At 34.4% G+C, this 7,991-nt stretch overlaps 1 pseudogene; it reads left to right on the top strand.

Moving 5' to 3' along the window:
* Window positions 1–7,259: 7,259 nt before the first annotated feature.
* On the top strand, window positions 7,260–7,537 carry LOC101962434 (myosin light polypeptide 6 pseudogene; annotated as a pseudogene).
* Window positions 7,538–7,991: the final 454 nt, after the last annotated feature.

The following is a 7,991-nucleotide window of genomic DNA, read 5'->3' on the forward strand; positions in this document are numbered from 1 at the left end:
TTTTAATTTGTTCTTTCATGGCTAGCTCAAAGAAGGTTCCCGATCAGAAGCCAGACATGCCACTCTCTGAGTCCTTCACCTTTATTTAGTGCTTTCCATGTTGCAATATAAATGTCTCTAATTCCCTTTTTCATTAGACTACAAACTCCATAAGGACAGGAACCATGTTTACCATGCTCACATCCATACCCTCAGTATCTAGCCCATAAGGTCCTCAGTTAAGGTTTTCTGATTGAATGAATTATTGAAAACAAGAAAGGTAGAAAATATAACCAAGGACAAATACATAGAAGATGACATAGGTAATCATGAATAGTCACCCTAAAGACCTTTAAATGATCTGAGAGTTGCAATAAATGCTGAAAACCAAAAAAAAATATTCTTAGAGAATCTATATTCAGAGCAGCAAGAGGAAGGAGATTAAAAAAGATACATACATAGTGCTTAAGGATAATGATGCTATTTGATGGATGACATAGAGAAGGAATAATTCTAAGTCTGATTATACTCCCTTATTTCTCTGATTCGAGAAAAGAGATGTCCTGCAAGAGTAGAAGTAGACAAAGGAGCTTGAAGGGATAAACAAGGACATTAGAACTAGATAGCATTGTGATGAATCCTGGATGTGACACTTACTAATGTTTGGCTTCAGTAAAGTCACATAAATTATTCTCTGAGCCTCATTTTTTCCAATGTATAAAATGAAGATATACATAACATGGAAGGAAAGTCTTTGAATGATTATTAGGTGGTTGAAACTTAATACATGATAAAGATTTTTTCCAAAGAGAAGAAAGTAGATTTCTTTAAAAAGTAGTTTCTTAAAAAAATAACTTATTGATGCAAACTAATATTATAGCAAGGATTATTAAAAATGCTGTTACATACTTGGGTAAAGATGGTACCAACTGGAATTGTATATTTATAGATAAATATATCTAGATATCAGACTAATTTTTTTTTTTCAAGAATAGGGTCATTGAGGAAGATTGCATTACCAAACTGGTTAATCATAAAATGTAGACATAATGCTTCGGGACTTCAGTAAATATTTTGACAGAGTTGTTTGAAAAGCAGAGAGATATGGGATGACTATTTAAAATTGTGCTAATATATAGAACATAACAGAAACCATTTTAACATGAACAATTCAGTGTCATTAAATACATTCTTGGTGCTGTGAAACCATCACCACTATCTATTTCCAGAACTTTTTCATCGGCCTAAATAGAAAATCTGCACCCATTAAACAATAATAGCTCATTATTTTTATTCTCCTTCTAGTCCCTGATAATGTCTATTCTACGTTGTGTCTTTATGAATTTGGCTAATCTCAGAAATTATATAAGAAGTGGAATTATACAGTATGTGTTCTTTTGTGGCTGGTTTATTTCACTTAGCATGTTTTCATAGCTCATCCATATTGCAGTATGTATTGAAATTTTATTCCATTTAAAAACTGAATAATATTCCACTGTATGTATATATCACATTTTGCTTATACATTCATTTACTGATGGACATTTATATAGTTTCTACCTTTCAGCTAGGAATGGGCTGCTTAACCAATGTGATGAACTGGCAACTGGCTTAATGATTGTGCTCACAGGGTGCTGATAAGTGAAATTATGGCATCCTTGAAGGACGTTTCTAGTGGTTTGTCACAGGTGACTTTCTACAATATTCTCCTGATCATCAATCTTCTCAAGAAGATATAGAAAGTATTACTGACTTATTTGTATTGCAGTTGACACAAACATGGAGGAATGATGGCTTTATTAGATAGCAAGATTAGAGTTCAAAAAGATTGACAAATCAGAAACATGGACTGAATCAAGAAAGATGAAATTTCACAGGGGCAAAATATAAGGTCGTATATTTGAGTTGAAACTCCCAATTGCATGAATGCAGATTGAAAATACGTCACTTTAAAAGATTAAGCCAAAAGTGTGTCAATAACATTAATTGTCTCCCCACACATTAAATTGATGTTAAGGCTATGTTTGTGGAAATGTAATATCTAAAAAGGCAATGATAGTCCTATTTTACTCTGTTCCACTCCTATGATATTGGTGCTCTTTTCTTACCTACTTTTTAAAGAATACAGCATAGTATAATGCAAACTTTGTTGCTATACTTTTAATTCCAGTTTCATTATTTCTACATCTATAATTTTGGGCAAGTGACTTAGCCTCTCCATGTCTCAATTTCCTTAACTGTAAAATAAATATGGCAAACAGCAAAAATTAAAGAAAATTAATACCTAGTAACTATTTCACAAATATTCATTTTTAAAATGATGTAGAAAATGAATATTTCAAAGAAGAGTAACCACTCATTCTTCCATTTCCCAGGTATTGTTAAACACCTCCACTGTCATAGGATGAACAACTTGGAATTAAAGACATTCAGCCTAGAGATGTTATAAAGTGGAGGATAAAAGAGTTGATTTCAAATATTTGTGGAAAATATATTAGGATTTTTGTGAATGGCTTCACAGAATAGAAGTAGAAATAATGGGTGGAAGCTGCAGATTTTGGATCAATGTAAGAAACTGGAATTGGGTTCACTAACTGTCATTGCAGATATTAGCAAAAATTCAGTGAGAGTATTGTAGAAAGGAGATTCTAGCATCTTATGGGTGATTTCAGATGACCATTAATTCTTCTTAATTCTTTCAAGATGTGAAGACTCTATGATGATATTAAACATTTTTGCTCTTTCTTTCCCAAGTGATTGTGTGAAAACGACACACCTCCCACTTACTTCTAATTTCTTCATCAAGCCACATTTGGACCTAAGCAGAATTAATTGAAATCAATTGCAGGTTGATCTGAGAAACTTTACTTCCTTTTCAGCTATTAAGTTTACAAGTGACTTTAACAACCACATCATTCAGATACACCAACCTCTACTCCAGTTCCTCTGTATAATTACTGAGCAAAACAGTGGCCTAGACTTCTTGGGATACAGAGGCTAAAGGTAGTCTAATGAATTATTAAAGAAAGTGCTGAAATGTTCCTAAGTGCTTTTTTTTAAAGAGAGAGAGAGAGAGAGAGAGAGAATTTCAATATTTATTCTTTAGTTATCGGCGGACACAACATCTTTGTTTGTATGTGGTGCTGAGGATCGAACCCGGGCCGCATGCATGCCAGGCGAGTGAGCTACCGCTTGAGCCACATCCCCAGCCCTGTTCCTAAGTGCTTTTTAAAACAGATGTCCCTGTTTTAAAGTTAACTCAAAGTTTCTTAGATTCAAGAGTGGTACCTGAGAACAAAATGTAAAGTTTGGTAGAGTTTTTGAAAGAGTTCAGGATGAATAATAAAATTTTCTATTTTTATTATTTTTATAGGCTAGTGTTTAGGAATTCATATAACTTCCATAACAAGAAAACTTGAGTCAGGAAGTTTTTACATAATAAGTGACCTAAATGTCCTCTTTTTTTGTCATTTGGAATAAAATGTGAAACAGAATGAACCCAAACACAAAACTTCAAGAAAAATATAGCATATTTCTTTTTTCATTACTTTCTGAAAAAGCAGGGATGCCCTAGAGAACAAAGTCACTATGTGAATCTACTAAATAAATAAATAAATTTTAATTATATTCTATCCTTTAGAGGGGGAAGCTCAACTAGCCACAAAACTACACAAATAACAGGCAATTTATTTATTTTTTAAATTTTTTAAATTTTGCTTTAATTAGTTATACATGACAGTAGAATGCATTTTAACACATTGTACACAAATGGAGCATAACTTCTCATTTCTCTGGCTGTACATAGTGCTGAGTCACACCACTAGTGTAATCATACATGTATATAGGGTAATAATGTCCATCTCATTCCATCATCCTTCCTTTTATATTACATGGCAAAGAGAAAACAAAGTAACCAATGGAGTTAAGGTTGCTTACCACTTGGTCCTAAAATAAGGAGATAATCTTTTATTGTCTGAGTAGGCTAAATGTAATCACAGTGGCCCTTCAATGTGGAAGAAGCAGACAGAAGTGGAGGTCACAGTGATGTAAAGAGAATTCAATCCAGAGCAGCTTTTGAAAATGGAGCAAGAGGACCATGAGCCAAAGAACATGGGCAGCCTCTAGAGGCTGGAAAGGGTACAGTATGGACTTTCCCTTAGAGTCTCCAGAAAGGAATGTAGCCCTGTTATTTTTAGCTTAGTGAGATCCATTTTAGATGTCTGAATAACAGAACTGTAAGATGATAAATTTGTGTTGTTTTAAGCTATTCAGTATGTGGTTACTTTTTATAGTTGCCATAGGAAATTAGTGCAACCATTAACCACTGAATCTAATGCTCTGCCCAGCATTATATTTATAAAATCTAATGTGCTCCATTTGTGTACAATGTGTCAAAATGCATTCTACTGTCATGTATAACAAATTGGAGCAAACTTAAATGTAGTATAATATATATTCTTTTCCAAAAGCACATGACACATGACCAAAATGGACCATAACCTAGGTAACAGTATTTTTTAAAAATAAATCTCATTTTAAATGAATTTAAGTCATAGTAAATTGTTCTCTGACCATACTGATTTCATACTAGAAAACAGCAATGGAGAGCAAAGGGAAAATCTCCAAACACTTGGCAATTAAATAGTACATATTTAAATAATCTAATGATTAAAAAAGGAAGTCTCAGAGAACATTAAAAACTATGCTGAATGGAATAAAAATGAAAAGAAAAACATTTTGCTGAATATGGTGGTGCACGCCTATAATCCTAGTGGCTTGGGAGGCTGAGGCAGGAGAATTGCAAGTTCAAGGCCAGCTTCAGCAAGTTAGCAAGGCCCTGAGCAACTCAGTGATACCCTGTCTCTAATAAAATATAATAAAGGGCTGGGGATGTGGCTCAGTGATTAAGTCCCCCTGAGTTTAATCCCCAGTGCCCCCCCCCAAAAAAAGAAAGAAAGAAAAAGAAAAGAAAAACAAGAGAAAAATGAAGACAGATCTTAGAAAATGAAGGAAATAGTAAAGATAATAGCAGAATTCAATGAAATTGAACAGAGAAAAACAATAGAGAAAATCAATGAATGAAAAAGCTGATTCTTTGGAAAGACCAATAAAATTGATAAATCTCTTGGTATACTGAAGAAAAAGAGAGATGACACAAATTACTAATATCAGAAGTGAAAGAAGGCATATCACTACCCATACTGCAGACATTATCAAGATAATAAGTGATTATTTGAATAATTCTATGCACAGACATTTCACAATCTGAAATCAATCAATTGCTCAAAACCTACCCCCCCAAAAAAATACTTACCCAGGATGAAATATATAAATTTAATAGTTTATAATTATTAAATAACATGAATTTATAATTTTATTTTTTTAAGAATATGTTTTTTTAAGAGAGAGAATTATTTATTTATTTTTTTAAAATTTTTTGGCGGACACAACATCTTTGTTGGTATGTGGTGCTGAGGATCGAACCTGGGCCGCACGCATGCCAGGCGAGCGCGCTACCGCTTGAGCCACATCCCCAGCCCTGAATTTATAATTTTAAAACTTTCATAAAACAAATTTGAAATTTCAAAGCACCAATAGAGAATTCTACCAAACACTTAAAGAATCAATATCAGTTTTACACAATTTCTTCCAAAAGATGGAAGTAGAACGAATGTTTCCCAACACATTTTATGAGGCCAGTGGTACTCTGATACCAACAATAAGCAAAGGTAGTAAAAAATAATGAAACAATAATAACCATAAGCCAGTAGTATGAGCTTAGATACAAAAAATCCTCAAGAAAATATTAGCAAATTGAATCTAGCAATATTTTTAAAGAATTATATTCCACAGTGAAGTGGGGCTCACTCCAGAAATGCAAGAGTGGTTCAATATTCAAAAAATCCATGTAATCTACTATATTAATATGCTAAATATCAACCGATTTAGAAAAAAATTGCCACAAAATTGAATACTCATTCATGATAAAAGCTCTCACTCAAGTAAGAATAAAGAAGAATGTCCTCTATTTGATAAAGAGCATTTACAAAAAACCTATAGCTAACCTCTTAAGTAATGGTAAAATACTAAATGCTCTAGAATAAGACCAAAAATAAGGCAAGGATGTATACCTTCACCACTTATTCATCATAGTATTGGAAGTCCTGGACAGTAAAAAAAAAAAAAAAGGCAAGAGAAAGAAAGAAAAGACACAAACTAGAAAGGAGGCAATAAAATTTTCTCTATATCATATTGAATGAATATAAGATTCCGCAGAATCTATAAGAAAGTACCAAGAACTGGGGTTGGGGCTGTGGCTCAGTGGTAGTACACTTACCTGGCATGTGTGAGGCACTGGGTTTGATTCTCAGAACCACATATAAATAAATAAAATAAAGGTCTATCTACAACAACAACAAAAATTTATTAAAAAGAAAGTACCAAGAACTTATAAGCAAAGCATCTTACAAGATCTAAGAACACTGGACATAAGATAAACACATAAGTATCAAATTTTTTTGGAACTGGGGATTGAATCCATGAGCACTTTATCACTGAGCCACATTACCAGCCCTTTTTAATATTTTATTAGAGACAGTCTCACTGATTTGCTTACAACCTTGCTAAGTTGCTGAGGCTGGCTTTGAACTTGTCATCTTCCTTCCTCAGCCTCCCAAGCCACTGGGATTACAAGCATGCGCCACTATGCCCAGCTTAAATATCAATATTTATATGTGCTAGCAATGAATAAGTGAAGAAACATTCTATTATTCATACTATTTATGATCATCAAATAAAATGAAATAATTGGGTATAATTCTAACAGAGCATAGGAGATCTGTGTGCTGAAAACTACCAATAAGCAAATAAACACCTTCAAAGATATTCAACATTATCAGTCATTATGGAAATGCAAAGTAAAACCATAATGAAATATTATTATATACCCATCAGAGTGGATAAAATAAAAATATTGGTGTTAGTAAATGCTATTGAGGATGTAGAGAAGATGGATCTTTCATACATTGCTGGCAGGAATCTAAAATGGTACAGACAATCTGGAAAATAGTTTGGCAGTTCTTATACAATTAAACATGCACTTGACTGAGCACTCAAAATGTGTGATTTTTATGGAGGACTATACTGCAGAATTCAAGAAGCCCTTCCAGTTGTTTGACCAAATGTGCAATGATAAGATTCTGTATAGCCAGTGTGGGGATGTGGTGATTGCCACCAATGCTGTGGTGCTCGGTATCCTGGGGAACTCCAAGAGTGATGAGATGAATATGAAGGTGCTGGACTTGGAGCAGTTCCTGCCCATCCTGCAGTCAGTGGCCAAGAACAAGAACCAGGGAATCTATGAGGATTATGCCAAAGGTCTTTGGGTGTTTGACAAGGAAGGAATGGTATTATCATGGGCACTGAAATCCATAATCTCCTTGTCACACTGGATAAAAACATGACAGAGGAAGAAGTAGAGATACTGGTGACAAGGTATGAGGGTACCGGTGGTAGTATCAACTATGACAAGCTTGCCCAGATGGTGGTGAATGGCTGAGGTCATTCCTGGTATCCCCAGAGCCTGTGTCTTTCTTGTGTGAGCACCAGGGATTGAACCAGAGGTGCTTAACCACTGAGCCACATTTTCAGCCCTTTTTATTTTTATTTTTTATTTTGAGACAGGGTCTCGCTGAGTTGCTTAGGTCCTCACTAAATTGCTGAGGCTATTCTTGAACTTGCAATCCTCCTGCCTCAGTCTCCTGAGTGGCTGGGATTACAAGTTTGCACCCCCACGACCAGCTTGTGTGAAATTTGCATATGGCCCTGGACAATTCCTGAGCTCTCTTGTCAAAGTACCTTTCCTATCTGGTCTTTCTTGGATGATGTTTGACATCAACATTCACCAAACTTTCTTTCTTTGCCCACACACACCCACAAAAGTTAAACATAAACTTACCATAAAACCCAACACAATTGCACTGGGCATGTATAACAGACAAATGAAAACATAT

This window comes from Ictidomys tridecemlineatus, chromosome X, assembly GCF_052094955.1.
Source record: "Ictidomys tridecemlineatus isolate mIctTri1 chromosome X, mIctTri1.hap1, whole genome shotgun sequence".
In the NCBI taxonomy this organism is placed as follows: Eukaryota; Metazoa; Chordata; class Mammalia; order Rodentia; family Sciuridae; genus Ictidomys; species Ictidomys tridecemlineatus.